This window comes from Carassius gibelio, chromosome A3 (genome assembly GCF_023724105.1).
Source record: "Carassius gibelio isolate Cgi1373 ecotype wild population from Czech Republic chromosome A3, carGib1.2-hapl.c, whole genome shotgun sequence".
NCBI classification, from domain to species: domain Eukaryota; kingdom Metazoa; phylum Chordata; class Actinopteri; order Cypriniformes; family Cyprinidae; genus Carassius; species Carassius gibelio.
The window spans coordinates 760,085-784,542 of NC_068373.1; the positions used below are offsets into that span (position 1 = coordinate 760,085).

Here is a 24,458-nt window from a genome sequence, read left to right on the forward strand (position 1 = left end):
AGTCTTTGCTTATGGCCATACCACCCTGGCTATGCCAGATCATGTCTGAGCTCGGAAGCTAAGCAGGTTTGGGCCTGGTTAGTAATTGGATGGGAGACCCCCTGGTAATACCAGTTGCTTTAAGATTTTTGTAAATTTTTCACAAATTATATAATAATCTTGAAAAAAAAAAAGAGTCAATGCCCATTCTTTGAATCTTAGCAGTCATGGACCTGTGTAGTGTTTGGATGGGAGACCCCCTGGTAATACCAGGTGCTCTAATATTATTGGAAATTTATTACTTATTATATAATAATCTTAAAAAAAAGAGCCAATGCCTGATCTCTTAATCTTAGCAGGTATTGGCCTGGTTAGTGCTTGGATGGGAGACCGCCTGGGAATACCAGGTGCTTTAAGCTTTAGGGTTTTCTTTCCTACTTATATAATGTACCGGCGATTAGATTGACTGATCTTTAAATAGCTCTCTCTTTGCAGCAGTCTTCGCTTATGGCCATACCACCCTGGCTATGCCAGATCATGTCTGAGCTCGGAAACTAAGCAGGTTTCGGCCTGGTTAGTAATTGGATGGGAGACCCCCTGGTAATACCAGTTGCTTTAAGATTTTTGGAAATTTTTCACAAATTATATAATAATCTTGCAAGAAAAAAAGAAAGGAGTCAATGCCCCATATCTGAATCTTAGCAGGTATGGGCCTGGTTAGTAATTGGATGGGAGACACCCTGGTAATACCAGTTGCTTTAAGATTTTTGGAAATTTTTCACAAATTATATAATAATCTTGAAAAAAAAAAATAAAGTCAATGCCCGATCTCTGAATAATAGCAGGTTTTGCCTGGTTAGTACTTGGATGATAGACGGCCGGGAAATACCAGTTGCTGTAATATTTTTGGCAATTTTTACTAATTACATAATAATCTTGCAAAAAAAAAAAAAAAAAAAAAGAGTAAATGCCCAATCTTTGAATCTTAGGAGGTATGGACCTGTTTAGTGCTTGGATGGGAGACCGCCTCGGAAAACCAGGTGCTCTAATATTATTGGAAATTTATTACTAATTATATAATAATCTTAAAAAAAAAAGAGTCAATGCCCGATCTCTTAATCTTAGCAGGTATTGGCCTGGTTAGTGCTTGGATGGGAGACCGCCTGGGAATACCAGGTGCTTTAAGCTTTAGGGTTTTCTTTCCTACTTATATAATGTACCGGCGATTAGATTGGCTGATCTTTAAATAGCTCTCTCTTTGCAGCAGTCTTCGCTTATGGCCATACCACCCTGGCTATGCCAGATCATGTCTCAGCTCGGAAGCTAAGCAGGTTTGGGCCTGGTTAGTAATTGGATGGGAGACCCCCTGGTAATACCAGTTGCTTTAAGATTTTTGTAAATTTTTCACAAATTATATAATAATCTTGAAAAAAAAAAGAGTCAATGCCCATTCTTTGAATCTTAGCAGTCATGGACCTGTGTAGTGTTTGGATGGGAGACCCCCTGGTAATACCAGGTGCTCTAATATTATTGGAAATTTATTACTAATTATATAATAATCTTAAAAAAAAAAGAGCCAATGCCCGATCTCTTAATCTTAGCAGGTATTGGCCTGGTTAGTGCTTGGATGGGAGACCGCCTCGGAATACCAGGTGCTGTAAGCTTTTGGATTTTCATTCCTACTTATATAATGTATGGGCGATTTGATTGGCTGATCTTTAAATAGTCCTCTCTTTGCAGTATCCTTCGCTTGCGACCGTAACAACCTGGCTATGCCTGATCTCGTCTGCTCTCGGAAGCTAAGCAGGTTTGGTCCTGTATAATGTACCGGCGATTAGATTGGCTGATCTTTAAATAGCTCTCTCTCTGCAGCAGTCTTCGCTTATGGCCATTCCACCCTGGCTATGCCAGATCATGTCTGAGCTCGGAAGCTAAGCAGGTTTCGGCCTGGTTCGTAATTGGATGGGAGACCACCTGGTAATACCAGTTGCTTTAAGATTTTTGGAAATTTTTCACAAATTATATAATAATCTTGCAAGAAAAAAAGAAAGGAGTCAATGCCCCATATCTGAATCTTAGCAGGTATGGGCCTGGTTAGTAATTGGATGGGAGACACTGTGGTAATACCAGTTGCTTTAAGATTTTTGGAAATTTTTCACAAATTATATAATAATCTTGAAAAAAAAAAAAAAAAGTCAATGCCCGATCTCTGAATAATAGCAGGTTTTGCCTGGTTAGTACTTGGATGGAAGACGGCCGGGAAATACCAGTTGCTGTAATATTTTTGGCAATTTTTACTAATTACATAATAATCTTGCAAAAAAAAAAAAAAAAAAAGAGTAAATGCCCAATCTTTGAATCTTAGGAGGTATGGACCTGTTTAGTACTTGGATGGGAGACCGCCTGGGAATACCAGGTGCTTTAAGCTTTAGGGTTTTCTTTCCTACTTATATAATGTACCGGCGATTAGATTGGCTGATCTTTAAATAGCTCTCTCTTTGCAGCAGTCTTCGCTTATGGCCATACCACCCTGGCTATGCCAGATCATGTCTGAGCTCGGAAGCTAAGCAGGTTTGGGCCTGGTTAGTAATTGGATGGGAGACCCCCTGGTAATACCAGTTTCTTTAAGATTTTTGTAAATTTTTCACAAATTATATAATAATCTTGAAAAAAAAAAGAGTCAATGCCCATTCTTTGAATCTTAGCAGTCATGGACCTGTGTAGTGTTTGGATGGGAGACCCCCTGGTAATACCAGGTGCTCTAATATTATTGGAAATTTATTACTAATTATATAATAATCTTAAAAAAAAAGAGCCAATGCCCGATCTCTTAATCTTAGCAGGTATTGGCCTGTTTAGTGCTTGGATGGGAGACCGCCTGGGAATACCAGGTGCTGTAAGATTTTGGGTTTTCATTCCTACTTATATAATGTATGGGCGATTTGATTGGCTGATCTTTAAATAGTCCTCTCTTTGCAGTATCCTTCGCTTGCGACCGTAACAACCTGGCTATGCCTGATCTCGTCTGCTCTCGGAAGCTAAGCAGGTTTGGTCCTGTATAATGTACCGGCGATTAGATTGGCTGATCTTTAAATAGCTCTCTCTTTGCAGCAGTCTTCGCTTATGGCCATACCACCCTGGCTATGCCAGATCATGTCTGAGCTCGGAAGCTAAGCAGGTTTGGGCCTGGTTAGTAATTGGATGGGAGACCCCCTGGTAATACCAGTTGCTTTAAGATTTTTGTAAATTTTTCACAAATTATATAATAATCTTGAAAAAAAAAAGAGTCAATGCCCATTCTTTGAATCTTAGCAGTCATGGACCTGTTTAGTGTCTGGATGGGAGACCGCCTCGGAATACCAGGTGCTCTAATATTATTGGAAATTTATTACTAATTATATAATAATCTTAAAAAAAAAAAAAAAAAAAAAAAAAGAGTCAATGCCCGATCTCTTAATCTTAGCAGGTATTGGCCTGGTTAGTGCTTGGATGGGAGACCGCCTGGGAATACCAGGTGCTTTAAGCTTCAGGGTTTTCTTTCCTACTTATATAATGTACCGGCGATTAGATTGACTGATCTTTAAATAGCTCTCTCTTTGCAGCAGTCTTCGCTTATGGCCATACCACCCTGGCTATGCCAGATCATGTCTGAGCTCGGAAACTAAGCAGGTTTCGGCCTGGTTAGTAATTGGATGGGAGACCCCCTGGTAATACCAGTTGCTTTAAGATTTTTGGAAATTTTTCACAAATTATATAATAATCTTGCAAGAAAAAAAGAAAGGAGTCAATGCCCCATATCTGAATCTTAGCAGGTATGGGCCTGGTTAGTAATTGGATGGGAGACACCCTGGTAATACCAGTTGCTTTAAGATTTTTGGAAATTTTTCACAAATTATATAATAATCTTGAAAAAAAAAAATAAAGTCAATGCCCGATCTCTGAATAATAGCAGGTTTTGCCTGGTTAGTACTTGGATGATAGACGGCCGGGAAATACCAGTTGCTGTAATATTTTTGGCAATTTTTACTAATTACATAATAATCTTGCAAAAAAAAAAAAAAAAAAAAAGAGTAAATGCCCAATCTTTGAATCTTAGGAGGTATGGACCTGTTTAGTGCTTGGATGGGAGACCGCCTCGGAAAACCAGGTGCTCTAATATTATTGGAAATTTATTACTAATTATATAATAATCTTAAAAAAAAAAGAGTCAATGCCCGATCTCTTAATCTTAGCAGGTATTGGCCTGGTTAGTGCTTGGATGGGAGACCGCCTGGGAATACCAGGTGCTTTAAGCTTTAGGGTTTTCTTTCCTACTTATATAATGTACCGGCGATTAGATTGGCTGATCTTTAAATAGCTCTCTCTTTGCAGCAGTCTTCGCTTATGGCCATACCACCCTGGCTATGCCAGATCATGTCTCAGCTCGGAAGCTAAGCAGGTTTGGGCCTGGTTAGTAATTGGATGGGAGACCCCCTGGTAATACCAGTTGCTTTAAGATTTTTGTAAATTTTTCACAAATTATATAATAATCTTGAAAAAAAAAAGAGTCAATGCCCATTCTTTGAATCTTAGCAGTCATGGACCTGTGTAGTGTTTGGATGGGAGACCCCCTGGTAATACCAGGTGCTCTAATATTATTGGAAATTTATTACTAATTATATAATAATCTTAAAAAAAAAAGAGCCAATGCCCGATCTCTTAATCTTAGCAGGTATTGGCCTGGTTAGTGCTTGAATGGGAGACCGCCTCGGAATACCAGGTGCTGTAAGCTTTTGGATTTTCATTCCTACTTATATAATGTATGGGCGATTTGATTGGCTGATCTTTAAATAGTCCTCTCTTTGCAGTATCCTTCGCTTGCGACTGTAACAACCTGGCTATGCCTGATCTCGTCTGCTCTCGGAAGCTAAGCAGGTTTGGTCCTGTATAATGTACCGGCGATTAGATTGGCTGATCTTTAAATAGCTCTCTCTCTGCAGCAGTCTTCGCTTATGGCCATTCCACCCTGGCTATGCCAGATCATGTCTGAGCTCGGAAGCTAAGCAGGTTTCGGCCTGGTTCGTAATTGGATGGGAGACCCCCTGGTAATACCAGTTGCTTTAAGATTTTTGGAAATTTTTCACAAATTATATAATAATCTTGCAAGAAAAAAAGAAAGGAGTCAATGCCCCATATCTGAATCTTAGCAGGTATGGGCCTGGTTAGTAATTGGATGGGAGACACTGTGGTAATACCAGTTGCTTTAAGATTTTTGGAAATTTTTCACAAATTATATAATAATCTTGAAAAAAAAAAAAAAAAGTCAATGCCCGATCTCTGAATAATAGCAGGTTTTGCCTGGTTAGTACTTGGATGGAAGACGGCCGGGAAATACCAGTTGCTGTAATATTTTTGGCAATTTTTACTAATTACATAATAATCTTGCAAAAAAAAAAAAAAAAAAGAGTAAATGCCCAATCTTTGAATCTTAGGAGGTATGGACCTGTTTAGTACTTGGATGGGAGACCGCCTGGGAATACCAGGTGCTTTAAGCTTTAGGGTTTTCTTTCCTACTTATATAATGTACCGGCGATTAGATTGGCTGATCTTTAAATAGCTCTCTCTTTGCAGCAGTCTTCGCTTATGGCCATACCACCCTGGCTATGCCAGATCATGTCTGAGCTCGAAAGCTAAGCAGGTTTGGGCCTGGTTAGTAATTGGATGGGAGACCCCCTGGTAATACCAGTTGCTTTAAGATTTTTGTAAATTTTTCACAAATTATATAATAATCTTGAAAAAAAAAAGAGTCAATGCCCATTCTTTGAATCTTAGCAGTCATGGACCTGTGTAGTGTTTGGATGGGAGACCCCCTGGTAATACCAGGTGCTCTAATATTATTGGAAATTTATTACTAATTATATAATAATCTTAAAAAAAGAGCCAATGCCCGATCTCTTAATCTTAGCAGGTATTGGCCTGGTTAGTGCTTGGATGGGAGACCGCCTCGGAATACCAGGTGCTGTAAGCTTTTGGGTTTTCATTCCTACTTATATAATGTATGGGCGATTTGATTGGCTGATCTTTAAATAGTCCTCTCTTTGCAGTATCCTTCGCTTGCGACCGTAACAACCTGGCTATGCCTGATCTCGTCTGCTCTCGGAAGCTAAGCAGGTTTGGTCCTGTATAATGTACCGGCGATTAGATTGGCTGATCTTTAAATAGCTCTCTCTTTGCAGCAGTCTTTGCTTATGGCCATACCACCCTGGCTATGCCAGATCATGTCTGAGCTCGGAAGCTAAGCAGGTTTGGGCCTGGTTAGTAATTGGATGGGAGACCCCCTGGTAATACCAGTTGCTTTAAGATTTTTGTAAATTTTTCACAAATTATATAATAATCTTGAAAAAAAAAAAGAGTCAATGCCCATTCTTTGAATCTTAGCAGTCATGGACCTGTGTAGTGTTTGGATGGGAGACCCCCTGGTAATACCAGGTGCTCTAATATTATTGGAAATTTATTACTTATTATATAATAATCTTAAAAAAAAGAGCCAATGCCCGATCTCTTAATCTTAGCAGGTATTGGCCTGGTTAGTGCTTGGATGGGAGACCGCCTGGGAATACCAGGTGCTGTAAGCTTTTGGGTTTTCATTCCTACTTATATAATGTATGGGCGATTTGATTGGCTGATCTTTAAATAGTCCTCTCTTTGCAGTATCCTTCGCTTGCGACCGTAACAACCTGGCTATGCCTGATCTCGTCTGCTCTCGGAAGCTAAGCAGGTTTGGTCCTGTATAATGTACCGGCGATTAGATTGGCTGATCTTTAAATAGCTCTCTCTTTGCAACAGTCTTCGCTTATGGCCATACCACCCTGGCTATGCCAGATCATGTCTGAGCTCGAAAGCTAAGCAGGTTTGGGCCTGGTTAGTAATTGGATGGGAGACCCCCTGGTATTACCAGTTGCTTTAAGATTTTTGTAAATTTTTCACAAATTATATAATAATCTTGAAAAAAAAAAGAGTCAATGCCCATTCTTTGAATCTTAGCAGTCATGGACCTGTGTAGTGTTTGGATGGGAGACCCCCTGGTAATACCAGGTGCTCTAATATTATTGGAAATTTATTACTAATTATATAATAATCTTAAAAAAAGAGCCAATGCCCGATCTCTTAATCTTAGCAGGTATTGGCCTGGTTAGTGCTTGGATGGGAGACCGCCTCGGAATACCAGGTGCTGTAAGCTTTTGGGTTTTCATTCCTACTTATATAATGTATGGGCGATTTGATTGGCTGATCTTTAAATAGTCCTCTCTTTGCAGTATCCTTCGCTTGCGACCGTAACAACCTGGCTATGCCTGATCTCGTCTGCTCTCGGAAGCTAAGCAGGTTTGGTCCTGTATAATGTACCGGCGATTAGATTGGCTGATCTTTAAATAGCTCTCTCTTTGCAGCAGTCTTCGCTTATGGCCATACCACCCTGGCTATGCCAGATCATGTCTGAGCTCGAAAGCTAAGCAGGTTTGGGCCTGGTTAGTAATTGGATGGGAGACCCCCTGGTAATACCAGTTGCTTTAAGATTTTTGTAAATTTTTCACAAATTATATAATAATCTTGAAAAAAAAAAGAGTCAATGCCCATTCTTTGAATCTTAGCAGTCATGGACCTGTGTAGTGTTAGGATGGGAGACCCCCTGGTAATACCAGGTGCTCTAATATTATTGGAAATTTATTACTAATTATATAATAATCTTAAAAAAAGAGCCAATGCCCGATCTCTTAATCTTAGCAGGTATTGGCCTGGTTAGTGCTTGGATGGGAGACCGCCTCGGAATACCAGGTGCTGTAAGCTTTTGGGTTTTCATTCCTACTTATATAATGTATGGGCGATTTGATTGGCTGATCTTTAAATAGTCCTCTCTTTGCAGTATCCTTCGCTTGCGACCGTAACAACCTGGCTATGCCTGATCTCGTCTGCTCTCGGAAGCTAAGCAGGTTTGGTCCTGTATAATGTACCGGCGATTAGATTGGCTGATCTTTAAATAGCTCTCTCTTTGCAGCAGTCTTCGCTTATGGCCATACCACCCTGGCTATGCCAGATCATGTCTGAGCTCGGAAGCTAAGCAGGTTTGGGCCTGGTTAGTAATTGGATGGGAGACCCCCTGGTAATACCAGTTGCTTTAAGATTTTTGTAAATTTTTCACAAATTATATAATAATTTTGAAAAAAAAAAAGAGTCAATGCCCATTCTTTGAATCTTAGCAGTCATGGACCTGTGTAGTGTTTGGATGGGAGACCCCCTGGTAATACCAGGTGCTCTAATATTATTGGAAATTTATTACTAATTATATAATAATCTTAAAAAAAAAGAGCCAATGCCCGATCTCTTAATCTTAGCAGGTATTGGCCTGTTTAGTGCTTGGATGGGAGACCGCCTGGGAATACCAGGTGCTGTAAGATTTTGGGTTTTCATTCCTACTTATATAATGTATGGGCGATTTGATTGGCTGATCTTTAAATAGTCCTCTCTTTGCAGTATCCTTCGCTTGCGACCGTAACAACCTGGCTATGCCTGATCTCGTCTGCTCTCGGAAGCTAAGCAGGTTTGGTCCTGTATAATGTACCGGCGATTAGATTGGCTGATCTTTAAATAGCTCTCTCTTTGCAGCAGTCTTCGCTTATGGCCATACCACCCTGGCTATGCCAGATCATGTCTGAGCTCGGAAGCTAAGCAGGTTTGGGCCTGGTTAGTAATTGGATGGGAGACCCCCTGGTAATACCAGTTGCTTTAAGATTTTTGTAAATTTTTCACAAATTATATAATAATCTTGAAAAAAAAAAGAGTCAATGCCCATTCTTTGAATCTTAGCAGTCATGGACCTGTTTAGTGTCTGGATGGGAGACCGCCTCGGAATACCAGGTGCTCTAATATTATTGGAAATTTATTACTAATTATATAATAATCTTAAAAAAAAAAAAAAAAAAAAAAAAAGAGTCAATGCCCGATCTCTTAATCTTAGCAGGTATTGGCCTGGTTAGTGCTTGGATGGGAGACCGCCTGGGAATACCAGGTGCTTTAAGCTTCAGGGTTTTCTTTCCTACTTATATAATGTACCGGCGATTAGATTGACTGATCTTTAAATAGCTCTCTCTTTGCAGCAGTCTTCGCTTATGGCCATACCACCCTGGCTATGCCAGATCATGTCTGAGCTCGGAAACTAAGCAGGTTTCGGCCTGGTTAGTAATTGGATGGGAGACCCCCTGGTAATACCAGTTGCTTTAAGATTTTTGGAAATTTTTCACAAATTATATAATAATCTTGCAAGAAAAAAAGAAAGGAGTCAATGCCCCATATCTGAATCTTAGCAGGTATGGGCCTGGTTAGTAATTGGATGGGAGACACCCTGGTAATACCAGTTGCTTTAAGATTTTTGGAAATTTTTCACAAATTATATAATAATCTTGAAAAAAAAAAATAAAGTCAATGCCCGATCTCTGAATAATAGCAGGTTTTGCCTGGTTAGTACTTGGATGATAGACGGCCGGGAAATACCAGTTGCTGTAATATTTTTGGCAATTTTTACTAATTACATAATAATCTTGCAAAAAAAAAAAAAAAAAAAAAGAGTAAATGCCCAATCTTTGAATCTTAGGAGGTATGGACCTGTTTAGTGCTTGGATGGGAGACCGCCTCGGAAAACCAGGTGCTCTAATATTATTGGAAATTTATTACTAATTATATAATAATCTTAAAAAAAAAAGAGTCAATGCCCGATCTCTTAATCTTAGCAGGTATTGGCCTGGTTAGTGCTTGGATGGGAGACCGCCTGGGAATACCAGGTGCTTTAAGCTTTAGGGTTTTCTTTCCTACTTATATAATGTACCGGCGATTAGATTGGCTGATCTTTAAATAGCTCTCTCTTTGCAGCAGTCTTCGCTTATGGCCATACCACCCTGGCTATGCCAGATCATGTCTCAGCTCGGAAGCTAAGCAGGTTTGGGCCTGGTTAGTAATTGGATGGGAGACCCCCTGGTAATACCAGTTGCTTTAAGATTTTTGTAAATTTTTCACAAATTATATAATAATCTTGAAAAAAAAAAGAGTCAATGCCCATTCTTTGAATCTTAGCAGTCATGGACCTGTGTAGTGTTTGGATGGGAGACCCCCTGGTAATACCAGGTGCTCTAATATTATTGGAAATTTATTACTAATTATATAATAATCTTAAAAAAAAAAGAGCCAATGCCCGATCTCTTAATCTTAGCAGGTATTGGCCTGGTTAGTGCTTGAATGGGAGACCGCCTCGGAATACCAGGTGCTGTAAGCTTTTGGATTTTCATTCCTACTTATATAATGTATGGGCGATTTGATTGGCTGATCTTTAAATAGTCCTCTCTTTGCAGTATCCTTCGCTTGCGACTGTAACAACCTGGCTATGCCTGATCTCGTCTGCTCTCGGAAGCTAAGCAGGTTTGGTCCTGTATAATGTACCGGCGATTAGATTGGCTGATCTTTAAATAGCTCTCTCTCTGCAGCAGTCTTCGCTTATGGCCATTCCACCCTGGCTATGCCAGATCATGTCTGAGCTCGGAAGCTAAGCAGGTTTCGGCCTGGTTCGTAATTGGATGGGAGACCCCCTGGTAATACCAGTTGCTTTAAGATTTTTGGAAATTTTTCACAAATTATATAATAATCTTGCAAGAAAAAAAGAAAGGAGTCAATGCCCCATATCTGAATCTTAGCAGGTATGGGCCTGGTTAGTAATTGGATGGGAGACACTGTGGTAATACCAGTTGCTTTAAGATTTTTGGAAATTTTTCACAAATTATATAATAATCTTGAAAAAAAAAAAAAAAAGTCAATGCCCGATCTCTGAATAATAGCAGGTTTTGCCTGGTTAGTACTTGGATGGAAGACGGCCGGGAAATACCAGTTGCTGTAATATTTTTGGCAATTTTTACTAATTACATAATAATCTTGCAAAAAAAAAAAAAAAAAAGAGTAAATGCCCAATCTTTGAATCTTAGGAGGTATGGACCTGTTTAGTACTTGGATGGGAGACCGCCTGGGAATACCAGGTGCTTTAAGCTTTAGGGTTTTCTTTCCTACTTATATAATGTACCGGCGATTAGATTGGCTGATCTTTAAATAGCTCTCTCTTTGCAGCAGTCTTCGCTTATGGCCATACCACCCTGGCTATGCCAGATCATGTCTGAGCTCGAAAGCTAAGCAGGTTTGGGCCTGGTTAGTAATTGGATGGGAGACCCCCTGGTAATACCAGTTGCTTTAAGATTTTTGTAAATTTTTCACAAATTATATAATAATCTTGAAAAAAAAAAGAGTCAATGCCCATTCTTTGAATCTTAGCAGTCATGGACCTGTGTAGTGTTTGGATGGGAGACCCCCTGGTAATACCAGGTGCTCTAATATTATTGGAAATTTATTACTAATTATATAATAATCTTAAAAAAAGAGCCAATGCCCGATCTCTTAATCTTAGCAGGTATTGGCCTGGTTAGTGCTTGGATGGGAGACCGCCTCGGAATACCAGGTGCTGTAAGCTTTTGGGTTTTCATTCCTACTTATATAATGTATGGGCGATTTGATTGGCTGATCTTTAAATAGTCCTCTCTTTGCAGTATCCTTCGCTTGCGACCGTAACAACCTGGCTATGCCTGATCTCGTCTGCTCTCGGAAGCTAAGCAGGTTTGGTCCTGTATAATGTACCGGCGATTAGATTGGCTGATCTTTAAATAGCTCTCTCTTTGCAGCAGTCTTTGCTTATGGCCATACCACCCTGGCTATGCCAGATCATGTCTGAGCTCGGAAGCTAAGCAGGTTTGGGCCTGGTTAGTAATTGGATGGGAGACCCCCTGGTAATACCAGTTGCTTTAAGATTTTTGTAAATTTTTCACAAATTATATAATAATCTTGAAAAAAAAAAAGAGTCAATGCCCATTCTTTGAATCTTAGCAGTCATGGACCTGTGTAGTGTTTGGATGGGAGACCCCCTGGTAATACCAGGTGCTCTAATATTATTGGAAATTTATTACTTATTATATAATAATCTTAAAAAAAAGAGCCAATGCCCGATCTCTTAATCTTAGCAGGTATTGGCCTGGTTAGTGCTTGGATGGGAGACCGCCTGGGAATACCAGGTGCTGTAAGCTTTTGGGTTTTCATTCCTACTTATATAATGTATGGGCGATTTGATTGGCTGATCTTTAAATAGTCCTCTCTTTGCAGTATCCTTCGCTTGCGACCGTAACAACCTGGCTATGCCTGATCTCGTCTGCTCTCGGAAGCTAAGCAGGTTTGGTCCTGTATAATGTACCGGCGATTAGATTGGCTGATCTTTAAATAGCTCTCTCTTTGCAACAGTCTTCGCTTATGGCCATACCACCCTGGCTATGCCAGATCATGTCTGAGCTCGAAAGCTAAGCAGGTTTGGGCCTGGTTAGTAATTGGATGGGAGACCCCCTGGTATTACCAGTTGCTTTAAGATTTTTGTAAATTTTTCACAAATTATATAATAATCTTGAAAAAAAAAAGAGTCAATGCCCATTCTTTGAATCTTAGCAGTCATGGACCTGTGTAGTGTTTGGATGGGAGACCCCCTGGTAATACCAGGTGCTCTAATATTATTGGAAATTTATTACTAATTATATAATAATCTTAAAAAAAGAGCCAATGCCCGATCTCTTAATCTTAGCAGGTATTGGCCTGGTTAGTGCTTGGATGGGAGACCGCCTCGGAATACCAGGTGCTGTAAGCTTTTGGGTTTTCATTCCTACTTATATAATGTATGGGCGATTTGATTGGCTGATCTTTAAATAGTCCTCTCTTTGCAGTATCCTTCGCTTGCGACCGTAACAACCTGGCTATGCCTGATCTCGTCTGCTCTCGGAAGCTAAGCAGGTTTGGTCCTGTATAATGTACCGGCGATTAGATTGGCTGATCTTTAAATAGCTCTCTCTTTGCAGCAGTCTTCGCTTATGGCCATACCACCCTGGCTATGCCAGATCATGTCTGAGCTCGAAAGCTAAGCAGGTTTGGGCCTGGTTAGTAATTGGATGGGAGACCCCCTGGTAATACCAGTTGCTTTAAGATTTTTGTAAATTTTTCACAAATTATATAATAATCTTGAAAAAAAAAAGAGTCAATGCCCATTCTTTGAATCTTAGCAGTCATGGACCTGTGTAGTGTTAGGATGGGAGACCCCCTGGTAATACCAGGTGCTCTAATATTATTGGAAATTTATTACTAATTATATAATAATCTTAAAAAAAGAGCCAATGCCCGATCTCTTAATCTTAGCAGGTATTGGCCTGGTTAGTGCTTGGATGGGAGACCGCCTCGGAATACCAGGTGCTGTAAGCTTTTGGGTTTTCATTCCTACTTATATAATGTATGGGCGATTTGATTGGCTGATCTTTAAATAGTCCTCTCTTTGCAGTATCCTTCGCTTGCGACCGTAACAACCTGGCTATGCCTGATCTCGTCTGCTCTCGGAAGCTAAGCAGGTTTGGTCCTGTATAATGTACCGGCGATTAGATTGGCTGATCTTTAAATAGCTCTCTCTTTGCAGCAGTCTTCGCTTATGGCCATACCACCCTGGCTATGCCAGATCATGTCTGAGCTCGGAAGCTAAGCAGGTTTGGGCCTGGTTAGTAATTGGATGGGAGACCCCCTGGTAATACCAGTTGCTTTAAGATTTTTGTAAATTTTTCACAAATTATATAATAATTTTGAAAAAAAAAAAGAGTCAATGCCCATTCTTTGAATCTTAGCAGTCATGGACCTGTGTAGTGTTTGGATGGGAGACCCCCTGGTAATACCAGGTGCTCTAATATTATTGGAAATTTATTACTAATTATATAATAATCTTAAAAAAAAAGAGCCAATGCCCGATCTCTTAATCTTAGCAGGTATTGGCCTGGTTAGTGCTTGGATGGGAGACCGCCTGGGAATACCAGGTGCTGTAAGCTTTTGGGTTTTCATTCCTACTTATATAATGTATGGGCGATTTGATTGGCTGATCTTTAAATAGTCCTCTCTTTGCAGTATCCTTCGCTTGCGACCGTAACAACCTGGCTATGCCTGATCTCGTCTGCTCTCGGAAGCTAAGCAGGTTTGGTCCTGTATAATGTACCGGCGATTAGATTGGCTGATCTTTAAATAGCTCTCTCTTTGCAGCAGTCTTCGCTTATGGCCATACCACCCTGGCTATGCCAGATCATGTCTGAGCTCGGAAGCTAAGCAGGTTTGGGCCTGGTTAGTAATTGGATGGGAGACCCCCTGGTAATACCAGTTGCTTTAAGATTTTTGTAAATTTTTCACAAATTATATAATAATCTTGAAAAAAAAAAAGAGTCAATGCCCATTCTTTGAATCTTAGCAGTCATGGACCTGTTTAGTGTCTGGATGGGAGACCGCCTCGGAATACCAGGTGCTCTAATATTATTGGAAATTTATTACTAATTATATAATAATCTTAAAAAAAAAAAAAAAAAAAAAAAAGAGTCAATGCCCGATCTCTTAATCTTAGCAGGTATTGGCCTGGTTAGTGCTTGGATGGGAGACCGCCTGGGAATACCAGGTGCTTTAAGCTTTAGGGTTTTCTTTCCTACTTATATAATGTACCGGCGATTAGATTGACTGATCTTTAAATAGCTCTCTCTTTGCAGCAGTCTTCGCTTATGGCCATACCACCCTGGCTATGCCAGATCATGTCTGAGCTCGGAAACTAAGCAGGTTTCGGCCTGGTTAGTAATTGGATGGGAGACCCCCTGGTAATACCAGTTGCTTTAAGATTTTTGGAAATTTTTCACAAATTATATAATAATCTTGCAAGAAAAAAAGAAAGGAGTCAATGCCCCATATCTGAATCTTAGCAGGTATGGGCCTGGTTAGTAATTGGATGGGAGACCCCCTGGTAATACCAGTTGCTTTAAGATTTTTGGAAATTTTTCACAAATTATATAATAATCTTGCAAGAAAAAAAGAAAGGAGTCAATGCCCCATATCTGAATCTTAGCAGGTATGGGCCTGGTTAGTAATTGGATGGGAGACACTGTAGTAATACCAGTTGCTTTAAGATTTTTGGAAATTTTTCACAAATTATATAATAATCTTAAAAAAAAAAAAAAAAAGTCAATGCCCGATCTCTGAATAATAGCAGGTTTTGCCTGGTTAGTACTTGGATGGAAGACGGCCGGGAAATACCAGTTGCTGTAATATTTTTGGCAATTTTTACTAATTACATAATAATCTTGCAAAAAAAAAAAAAAAAAAAGAGTCAATGCCCAATCTTTGAATCTTAGCAGCTATGGACCTGTTTAGTGTTTGGATGGGAGACCGCCTCGGAAAACCAGGTGCTCTAATATTATTGGAAATTTATTACTAATTATATAATAATCTTTAAAAAAAAAAAAAAAAAAAAAAAAAAAAAAGAGTCAATGCCCGATCTCTTAATCTTAGCAGGTATTGGCCTGGTTAGTGCTTGGATGGGAGACCGCCTGGGAATACCAGGTGCTTTAAGCTTTAGGGTTTTCTTTCCTACTTATATAATGTACCGGCGATTAGATTGACTGATCTTTAAATAGCTCTCTCTTTGCAGCAGTCTTCGCTTATGGCCATACCACCCTCGCTATGCCAGATCATGTCTGAGCTCGGAAGCTAAGCAGGTTTGGTCCTGTATAATGTACCGGCGATTAGATTGGCTGATCTTTAAATAGCTCTCTCTCTGCAGCAGTCTTCGCTTATGGCCATTCCACCCTGGCTATGCCAGATCATGTCTGAGCTCGGAAGCTAAGCAGGTTTCGGCCTGGTTAGTAATTGGATGGGAGACCCCCTGGTAATACCAGTTGCTTTAAGATTTTTGGAAATTTTTCACAAATTATATAATAATCTTGCAAGAAAAAAAGAAAGGAGTCAATGCCCCATATCTGAATCTTAGCAGGTATGGGCCTGGTTAGTAATTGGATGGGAGACACTGCGGTAATACCAGTTGCTTTAAGATTTTTGGAAATTTTTCACAAATTATATAATAATCTTGAAAAAAAAAAAAAAAAGTCAATGCCCGATCTCTGAATAATAGCAGGTTTTGCCTGGTTAGTACTTGGATGGAAGACGGCCGGGAAATACCAGTTGCTGTAATATTTTTGGCAATTTTTACTAATTACATAATAATCTTGCAAAAAAAAAAAAAAAAAAAGAGTAAATGCCCAATCTTTGAATCTTAGGAGGTATGGGCCTGTTTAGTACTTGGATGGGAGACCGCCTGGGAATACCAGGTGCTTTAAGCTTTAGGGTTTTCTTTCCTACTTATATAATGTACCGGCGATTAGATTGGCTGATCTTTAAATAGCTCTCTCTTTGCAACAGTCTTCGCTTATGGCCATACCACCCTGGCTATGCCAGATCATGTCTGAGCTCGAAAGCTAAGCAGGTTTGGGACTGGTTAGTAATTGGATGGGAGACCCCCTGGTATTACCAGTTGCTTTAAGATTTTTGTAAATTTTTCACAAATTATATAATAATCTTGAAAAAAAAAAGAGTCAATGCCCATTCTTTGAATCTTAGCAGTCATGGACCTGTGTAGTGTTTGGATGGGAGACCCCCTGGTAATACCAGGTGCTCTAATATTATTGGAAATTTATTACTAATTATATAATAATCTTAAAAAAAGAGCCAATGCCCGATCTCTTAATCTTAGCAGGTATTGGCCTGGTTAGTGCTTGGATGGGAGACCGCCTCGGAATACCAGGTGCTGTAAGCTTTTGGGTTTTCATTCCTACTTATATAATGTATGGGCGATTTGATTGGCTGATCTTTAAATAGTCCTCTCTTTGCAGTATCCTTCGCTTGCGACCGTAACAACCTGGCTATGCCTGATCTCGTCTGCTCTCGGAAGCTAAGCAGGTTTGGTCCTGTATAATGTACCGGCGATTAGATTGGCTGATCTTTAAATAGCTCTCTCTTTGCAGCAGTCTTTGCTTATGGCCATACCACCCTGGCTATGCCAGATCATGTCTGAGCTCGGAAGCTAAGCAGGTTTGGGCCTGGTTAGTAATTGGATGGGAGACCCCCTGGTAATACCAGTTGCTTTAAGATTTTTGTAAATTTTTCACAAATTATATAATAATCTTGAAAAAAAAAAAGAGTCAATGCCCATTCTTTGAATCTTAGCAGTCATGGACCTGTGTAGTGTTTGGATGGGAGACCCCCTGGTAATACCAGGTGCTCTAATATTATTGGAAATTTATTACTTATTATATAATAATCTTAAAAAAAAGAGCCAATGCCTGATCTCTTAATCTTAGCAGGTATTGGCCTGGTTAGTGCTTGGATGGGAGACCGCCTGGGAATACCAGGTGCTGTAAGCTTTTGGGTTTTCATTCCTACTTATATAATGTATGGGCGATTTGATTGGCTGATCTTTAAATAGTCCTCTCTTTGCAGTATCCTTCGCTTGCGACCGTAACAACCTGGCTATGCCTGATCTCGTCTGCTCTCGGAAGCTAAGCAGGTTTGGTCCTGTATAATGTACCGGCGATTAGATTGGCTGATCTTTAAATAGCTCTCTCTTTGCAGCAGTCTTCGCTTATGGCCATACCACCCTGGCTATGCCAGATCATGTCTGAGCTCGAAAGCTAAGCAGGTTTGGGCCTGGTTAGTAATTGGATGGGAGACCCCCTGGTAATACCAGTTGCTTTAAGATTTTTGTAAATTTTTCACAAATTATATAATAATCTTGAAAAAAAAAAGAGTCAATGCCCATTCTTTGAATCTTAGCAGTCATGGACCTGTGTAGTGTTTGGATGGGAGACCCCCTGGTAATACCAGGTGCTCTAATATTATTGGAAATTTATTACTAATTATATAATAATCTTAAAAAAAGAGCCAATGCCCGATCTCTTAATCTTAGCAGGTATTGGCCTGGTTAGTGCTTGGATGGGAGACCGCCTCGGAATACCAGGTGCTGTAAGCTTTTGGGTTTTCATTCCTACTTATATAATGTATGGGCGATTTGATTGGCTGATCTTTAAATAGTCCTCTCTTTGCAGTATCCTTCGCTTGCGACCGTAACAACCTGGCTATGCCTGATCTCGTCTGCTCTCGGAAGCTAAGCAGGTTTGGTCCTGTATAATGTACCGGCGATTAGATTGGCTGATCTTTAAATAGCTCTCTCTTTGCAGCAGTCTTCGCTTATGGCCATACCACCCTGGCTATGCCAGATCATGTCTGAGCTCGGAAGCTAAGCAGGTTTGGGCCTGGTTAGTAATTGGATGGGAGACCCCCTGGTAATACCAGTTGCTTTAAGATTTTTGTAAATTTTTCACAAATTATATAATAATCTTGAAAAAAAAAAAGAGTCAATGCCCATTCTTTGAATCTTAGCAGTCATGGACCTGTTTAGTGTCTGGATGGGAGACCACCTCGGAATACCAGGTGCTCTAATATTATTGGAAATTTATTACTAATTATATAATAATCTTAAAAAAAAAAAAAAAAGAGTCAATGCCCGATCTCTTAATCTTAGCAGGTATTGGCCTGGTTAGTGCTTGGATGGGAGACCGCCTGGGAATACCAGGTGCTTTAAGCTTTAGGGTTTTCTTTCCTACTTATATAATGTACCGGCGATTAGATTGACTGATCTTTAAATAGCTCTCTCTTTGCAGCAGTCTTCGCTTATGGCCATACCACCCTGGCTATGCCAGATCATGTCTGAGCTCGGAAACTAAGCAGGTTTCGGCCTGGTTAGTAATTGGATGGGAGACCCCCTGGTAATACCAGTTGCTTTAAGATTTTTGGAAATTTTTCACAAATTATATAATAATCTTGCAAGAAAAAAAGAAAGGAGTCAATGCCCCATATCTGAATCTTAGCAGGTATGGGCCTGGTTAGTAATTGGATGGGAGACACCCTGGTAATACCAGTTGCTTTAAGATTTTTGGAAATTTTTCACAAATTATATAATAATCTTGAAAAAAAAAAATAAAGTCAATGCCCGATCTCTGAATAATAGCAGGTTTTGCCTGGTTAGTACTTGGATGATAGACGGCCGGGAAATACCAGTTGCTGTAATATTTTTGGCAATTTTTACTAATTACATAATAATCTTGCAAAAAAAAAAAAAAAAAAAAAAGAGTAAATGCCCAATCTTTGAATCTTAGGAGGTATGGACCTGTTTAGTGCTTGGATGGGAGACCGCCTCGGAAAACCAGGTGCTCTAATATTATTGGAAATTTATTACTAATTATATAATAATCTTAAAAAAAAAAGAGTCAATGCCCGATCTCTTAATCTTAGCAGGTATTGGCCTGGTTAGTGCTTGGATGGGAGACCGCCTGGGAATACCAGGTGCTTTAAGCTTTAGGGTTTTCTTTCCTACTTATATAATGTACCGGCGATTAGATTGGCTGATCTTTAAATAGCTCTCTCTTTGCAGCAGTCTTCGCTTATGGCCATACCACCCTGGCTATGCCAGATCATGTCTCAGCTCGGAAGCTAAGCAGGTTTGGGCCTGGTTAGTAATTGGATGGGAGACCCCCTGGTAATACCAGTTGCTTTAAGATTTTTGTAAATTTTTCACAAATTATATAATAATCTTGAAAAAAAAAAGAGTCAATGCCCATTCTTTGAATCTTAGCAGTCATGGACCTGTGTAGTGTTTGGATGGGAGACCCCCTGGTAATACCAGGTGCTCTAATATTATTGGAAATTTATTACTAATTATATAATAATCTTAAAAAAAAAGAGCCAATGCCCGATCTCTTAATCTTAGCAGGTATTGGCCTGGTTAGTGCTTGAATGGGAGACCGCCTCGGAATACCAGGTGCTGTAAGCTTTTGGATTTTCATTCCTACTTATATAATGTATGGGCGATTTGATTGGCTGATCTTTAAATAGTCCTCTCTTTGCAGTATCCTTCGCTTGCGACTGTAACAACCTGGCTATGCCTGATCTCGTCTGCTCTCGGAAGCTAAGCAGGTTTGGTCCTGTATAATGTACCGGCGATTAGATTGGCTGATCTTTAAATAGCTCTCTCTCTGCAGCAGTCTTCGCTTATGGCCATTCCACCCTGGCTATGCCAGATCATGTCTGAGCTCGGAAGCTAAGCAGGTTTCGGCCTGGTTCGTAATTGGATGGGAGACCCCCTGGTAATACCAGTTGCTTTAAGATTTTTGGAAATTTTTCACAAATTATATAATAATCTTGCAAGAAAAAAAGAAAGGAGTCAATGCCCCATATCTGAATCTTAGCAGGTATGGGCCTGGTTAGTAATTGGATGGGAGACACTGTGGTAATACCAGTTGCTTTAAGATTTTTGGAAATTTTTCACAAATTATATAATAATCTTGAAAAAAAAAAAAAAAAGTCAATGCCCGATCTCTGAATAATAGCAGGTTTTGCCTGGTTAGTACTTGGATGGAAGACGGCCGGGAAATACCAGTTGCTGTAATATTTTTGGCAATTTTTACTAATTACATAATAATCTTGCAAAAAAAAAAAAAAAAAAGAGTAAATGCCCAATCTTTGAATCTTAGGAGGTATGGACCTGTTTAGTACTTGGATGGGAGACCGCCTGGGAATACCAGGTGCTTTAAGCTTTAGGGTTTTCTTTCCTACTTATATAATGTACCGGCGATTAGATTGGCTGATCTTTAAATAGCTCTCTCTTTGCAGCAGTCTTCGCTTATGGCCATACCACCCTGGCTATGCCAGATCATGTCTGAGCTCGAAAGCTAAGCAGGTTTGGGCCTGGTTAGTAATTGGATGGGAGACCCCCTGGTAATACCAGTTGCTTTAAGATTTTTGTAAATTTTTCACAAATTATATAATAATCTTGAAAAAAAAAAGAGTCAATGCCCATTCTTTGAATCTTAGCAGTCATGGACCTGTGTAGTGTTTGGATGGGAGACCCCCTGGTAATACCAGGTGCTCTAATATTATTGGAAATTTATTACTAATTATATAATAATCTTAAAAAAAGAGCCAATGCCCGATCTCTTAATCTTAGCAGGTATTGGCCTGGTTAGTGCTTGGATGGGAGACCGCCTCGGAATACCAGGTGCTGTAAGCTTTTGGGTTTTCATTCCTACTTATATAATGTATGGGCGATTTGATTGGCTGATCTTTAAATAGTCCTCTCTTTGCAGTATCCTTCGCTTGCGACCGTAACAACCTGGCTATGCCTGATCTCGTCTGCTCTCGGAAGCTAAGCAGGTTTGGTCCTGTATAATGTACCGGCGATTAGATTGGCTGATCTTTAAATAGCTCTCTCTTTGCAGCAGTCTTTGCTTATGGCCATACCACCCTGGCTATGCCAGATCATGTCTGAGCTCGGAAGCTAAGCAGGTTTGGGCCTGGTTAGTAATTGGATGGGAGACCCCCTGGTAATACCAGTTGCTTTAAGATTTTTGTAAATTTTTCACAAATTATATAATAATCTTGAAAAAAAAAAAGAGTCAATGCCCATTCTTTGAATCTTAGCAGTCATGGACCTGTGTAGTGTTTGGATGGGAGACCCCCTGGTAATACCAGGTGCTCTAATATTATTGGAAATTTATTACTTATTATATAATAATCTTAAAAAAAAGAGCCAATGCCCGATCTCTTAATCTTAGCAGGTATTGGCCTGGTTAGTGCTTGGATGGGAGACCGCCTGGGAATACCAGGTGCTGTAAGCTTTTGGGTTTTCATTCCTACTTATATAATGTATGGGCGATTTGATTGGCTGATCTTTAAATAGTCCTCTCTTTGCAGTATCCTTCGCTTGCGACTGTAACAACCTGGCTATGCCTGATCTCGTCTGCTCTCGGAAGCTAAGCAGGTTTGGTCCTGTATAATGTACCGGCGATTAGATTGGCTGATCTTTAAATAGCTCTCTCTTTGCAACAGTCTTCGCTTATGGCCATACCACCCTGGCTATGCCAGATCATGTCTGAGCTCGAAAGCTAAGCAGGTTTGGGCCTGGTTAGTAATTGGATGGGAGACCCCCTGGTATTACCAGTTGCTTTAAGATTTTTGTAAATTTTTCACAAATTATATAATAATCTTGAAAAAAAAAAGAGTCAATGCCCATTCTTTGAATCTTAGCAGTCATGGACCTGTGTAGTGTTTGGATGGGAGACCCCCTGGTAATACCAGGTGCTCTAATATTATTGGAAATTTATTACTAATTATATAATAATCTTAAAAAAAGAGCCAATGCCCGATCTCTTAATCTTAGCAGGTATTGGCCTGGTTAGTGCTTGGATGGGAGACCGCCTCGGAATACCAGGTGCTGTAAGCTTTTGGGTTTTCATTCCTACTTATATAATGTATGGGCGATTTGATTGGCTGATCTTTAAATAGTCCTCTCTTTGCAGTATCCTTCGCTTGCGACCGTAACAACCTGGCTATGCCTGATCTCGTCTGCTCTCGGAAGCTAAGCAGGTTTGGTCCTGTATAATGTACCGGCGATTAGATTGGCTGATCTTTAAATAGCTCTCTCTTTGCAGCAGTCTTCGCTTATGGCCATACCACCCTGGCTATGCCAGATCATGTCTGAGCTCGAAAGCTAAGCAGGTTTGGGCCTGGTTAGTAATTGGATGGGAGACCCCCTGGTAATACCAGTTGCTTTAAGATTTTTGTAAATTTTTCACAAATTATATAATAATCTTGAAAAAAAAAAGAGTCAATGCCCATTCTTTGAATCTTAGCAGTCATGGACCTGTGTAGTGTTAGGATGGGAGACCCCCTGGTAATACCAGGTGCTCTAATATTATTGGAAATTTATTACTAATTATATAATAATCTTAAAAAAAGAGCCAATGCCCGATCTCTTAATCTTAGCAGGTATTGGCCTGGTTAGTGCTTGGATGGGAGACCGCCTCGGAATACCAGGTGCTGTAAGCTTTTGGGTTTTCATTCCTACTTATATAATGTATGGGCGATTTGATTGGCTGATCTTTAAATAGTCCTCTCTTTGCAGTATCCTTCGCTTGCGACCGTAACAACCTGGCTATGCCTGATCTCGTCTGCTCTCGGAAGCTAAGCAGGTTTGGTCCTGTATAATGTACCGGCGATTAGATTGGCTGATCTTTAAATAGCTCTCTCTTTGCAGCAGTCTTCGCTTATGGCCATACCACCCTGGCTATGCCAGATCATGTCTGAGCTCGGAAGCTAAGCAGGTTTGGGCCTGGTTAGTAATTGGATGGGAGACCCCCTGGTAATACCAGTTGCTTTAAGATTTTTGTAAATTTTTCACAAATTATATAATAATTTTGAAAAAAAAAAAGAGTCAATGCCCATTCTTTGAATCTTAGCAGTCATGGACCTGTGTAGTGTTTGGATGGGAGACCCCCTGGTAATACCAGGTGCTCTAATATTATTGGAAATTTATTACTAATTATATAATAATCTTAAAAAAAAAGAGCCAATGCCCGATCTCTTAATCTTAGCAGGTATTGGCCTGGTTAGTGCTTGGATGGGAGACCGCCTGGGAATACCAGGTGCTGTAAGCTTTTGGGTTTTCATTCCTACTTATATAATGTATGGGCGATTTGATTGGCTGATCTTTAAATAGTCCTCTCTTTGCAGTATCCTTCGCTTGCGACCGTAACAACCTGGCTATGCCTGATCTCGTCTGCTCTCGGAAGCTAAGCAGGTTTGGTCCTGTATAATGTACCGGCGATTAGATTGGCTGATCTTTAAATAGCTCTCTCTTTGCAGCAGTCTTCGCTTATGGCCATACCACCCTGGCTATGCCAGATCATGTCTGAGCTCGGAAGCTAAGCAGGTTTGGGCCTGGTTAGTAATTGGATGGGAGACCCCCTGGTAATACCAGTTGCTTTAAGATTTTTGTAAATTTTTCACAAATTATATAATAATCTTGAAAAAAAAAAAGAGTCAATGCCCATTCTTTGAATCTTAGCAGTCATGGACCTGTTTAGTGTCTGGATGGGAGACCGCCTCGGAATACCAGGTGCTCTAATATTATTGGAAATTTATTACTAATTATATAATAATCTTAAAAAAAAAAAAAAAAAAAAAAAAAGAGTCAATGCCCGATCTCTTAATCTTAGCAGGTATTGGCCTGGTTAGTGCTTGGATGGGAGACCGCCTGGGAATACCAGGTGCTTTAAGCTTTAGGGTTTTCTTTCCTACTTATATAATGTACCGGCGATTAGATTGACTGATCTTTAAATAGCTCTCTCTTTGCAGCAGTCTTCGCTTATGGCCATACCACCCTGGCTATGCCAGATCATGTCTGAGCTCGGAAACTAAGCAGGTTTCGGCCTGGTTAGTAATTGGATGGGAGACCCCCTGGTAATACCAGTTGCTTTAAGATTTTTGGAAATTTTTCACAAATTATATAATAATCTTGCAAGAAAAAAAGAAAGGAGTCAATGCCCCATATCTGAATCTTAGCAGGTATGGGCCTGGTTAGTAATTGGATGGGAGACCCCCTGGTAATACCAGTTGCTTTAAGATTTTTGGAAATTTTTCACAAATTA

General features: G+C 40.0%; 28 pseudogenes; all 28 read left to right on the forward strand.

Moving 5' to 3' along the window:
• Positions 1-7: 7 nt before the first annotated feature.
• Positions 8-126, forward strand: LOC127965252 (uncharacterized; annotated as a pseudogene).
• Positions 127-482: 356 nt separating this feature from the next.
• Positions 483-601, forward strand: LOC127963422 (uncharacterized; annotated as a pseudogene).
• Positions 602-2,491: 1,890 nt separating this feature from the next.
• Positions 2,492-2,610, forward strand: LOC127962929 (uncharacterized; annotated as a pseudogene).
• A 488-nt stretch (positions 2,611-3,098) lies between these two features.
• LOC127965257 (uncharacterized) lies at positions 3,099-3,217 on the forward strand (annotated as a pseudogene).
• Positions 3,218-3,589: 372 nt separating this feature from the next.
• LOC127963426 (uncharacterized) lies at positions 3,590-3,708 on the forward strand (annotated as a pseudogene).
• A 1,889-nt stretch (positions 3,709-5,597) lies between these two features.
• Positions 5,598-5,716, forward strand: LOC127961805 (uncharacterized; annotated as a pseudogene).
• A 486-nt stretch (positions 5,717-6,202) lies between these two features.
• On the forward strand, positions 6,203-6,321 carry LOC127965264 (uncharacterized; annotated as a pseudogene).
• A 1,093-nt stretch (positions 6,322-7,414) lies between these two features.
• On the forward strand, positions 7,415-7,533 carry LOC127961809 (uncharacterized; annotated as a pseudogene).
• Positions 7,534-8,019: 486 nt separating this feature from the next.
• Positions 8,020-8,138, forward strand: LOC127965268 (uncharacterized; annotated as a pseudogene).
• Positions 8,139-8,627: 489 nt separating this feature from the next.
• On the forward strand, positions 8,628-8,746 carry LOC127965269 (uncharacterized; annotated as a pseudogene).
• A 372-nt stretch (positions 8,747-9,118) lies between these two features.
• On the forward strand, positions 9,119-9,237 carry LOC127963431 (uncharacterized; annotated as a pseudogene).
• Positions 9,238-11,126: 1,889 nt separating this feature from the next.
• On the forward strand, positions 11,127-11,245 carry LOC127961816 (uncharacterized; annotated as a pseudogene).
• Positions 11,246-11,731: 486 nt separating this feature from the next.
• On the forward strand, positions 11,732-11,850 carry LOC127965270 (uncharacterized; annotated as a pseudogene).
• A 1,093-nt stretch (positions 11,851-12,943) lies between these two features.
• LOC127961821 (uncharacterized) lies at positions 12,944-13,062 on the forward strand (annotated as a pseudogene).
• Positions 13,063-13,548: 486 nt separating this feature from the next.
• LOC127965272 (uncharacterized) lies at positions 13,549-13,667 on the forward strand (annotated as a pseudogene).
• Positions 13,668-14,156: 489 nt separating this feature from the next.
• Positions 14,157-14,275, forward strand: LOC127965273 (uncharacterized; annotated as a pseudogene).
• Positions 14,276-14,647: 372 nt separating this feature from the next.
• On the forward strand, positions 14,648-14,766 carry LOC127963435 (uncharacterized; annotated as a pseudogene).
• Positions 14,767-16,343: 1,577 nt separating this feature from the next.
• Positions 16,344-16,462, forward strand: LOC127963160 (uncharacterized; annotated as a pseudogene).
• Positions 16,463-16,948: 486 nt separating this feature from the next.
• LOC127965276 (uncharacterized) lies at positions 16,949-17,067 on the forward strand (annotated as a pseudogene).
• Positions 17,068-17,555: 488 nt separating this feature from the next.
• On the forward strand, positions 17,556-17,674 carry LOC127961828 (uncharacterized; annotated as a pseudogene).
• A 486-nt stretch (positions 17,675-18,160) lies between these two features.
• On the forward strand, positions 18,161-18,279 carry LOC127965287 (uncharacterized; annotated as a pseudogene).
• A 364-nt stretch (positions 18,280-18,643) lies between these two features.
• On the forward strand, positions 18,644-18,762 carry LOC127963442 (uncharacterized; annotated as a pseudogene).
• Positions 18,763-20,651: 1,889 nt separating this feature from the next.
• Positions 20,652-20,770, forward strand: LOC127961840 (uncharacterized; annotated as a pseudogene).
• Positions 20,771-21,256: 486 nt separating this feature from the next.
• Positions 21,257-21,375, forward strand: LOC127965291 (uncharacterized; annotated as a pseudogene).
• Positions 21,376-22,468: 1,093 nt separating this feature from the next.
• Positions 22,469-22,587, forward strand: LOC127961846 (uncharacterized; annotated as a pseudogene).
• Positions 22,588-23,073: 486 nt separating this feature from the next.
• Positions 23,074-23,192, forward strand: LOC127965296 (uncharacterized; annotated as a pseudogene).
• Positions 23,193-23,681: 489 nt separating this feature from the next.
• LOC127965301 (uncharacterized) lies at positions 23,682-23,800 on the forward strand (annotated as a pseudogene).
• Positions 23,801-24,173: 373 nt separating this feature from the next.
• Positions 24,174-24,292, forward strand: LOC127963447 (uncharacterized; annotated as a pseudogene).
• Positions 24,293-24,458: the final 166 nt, after the last annotated feature.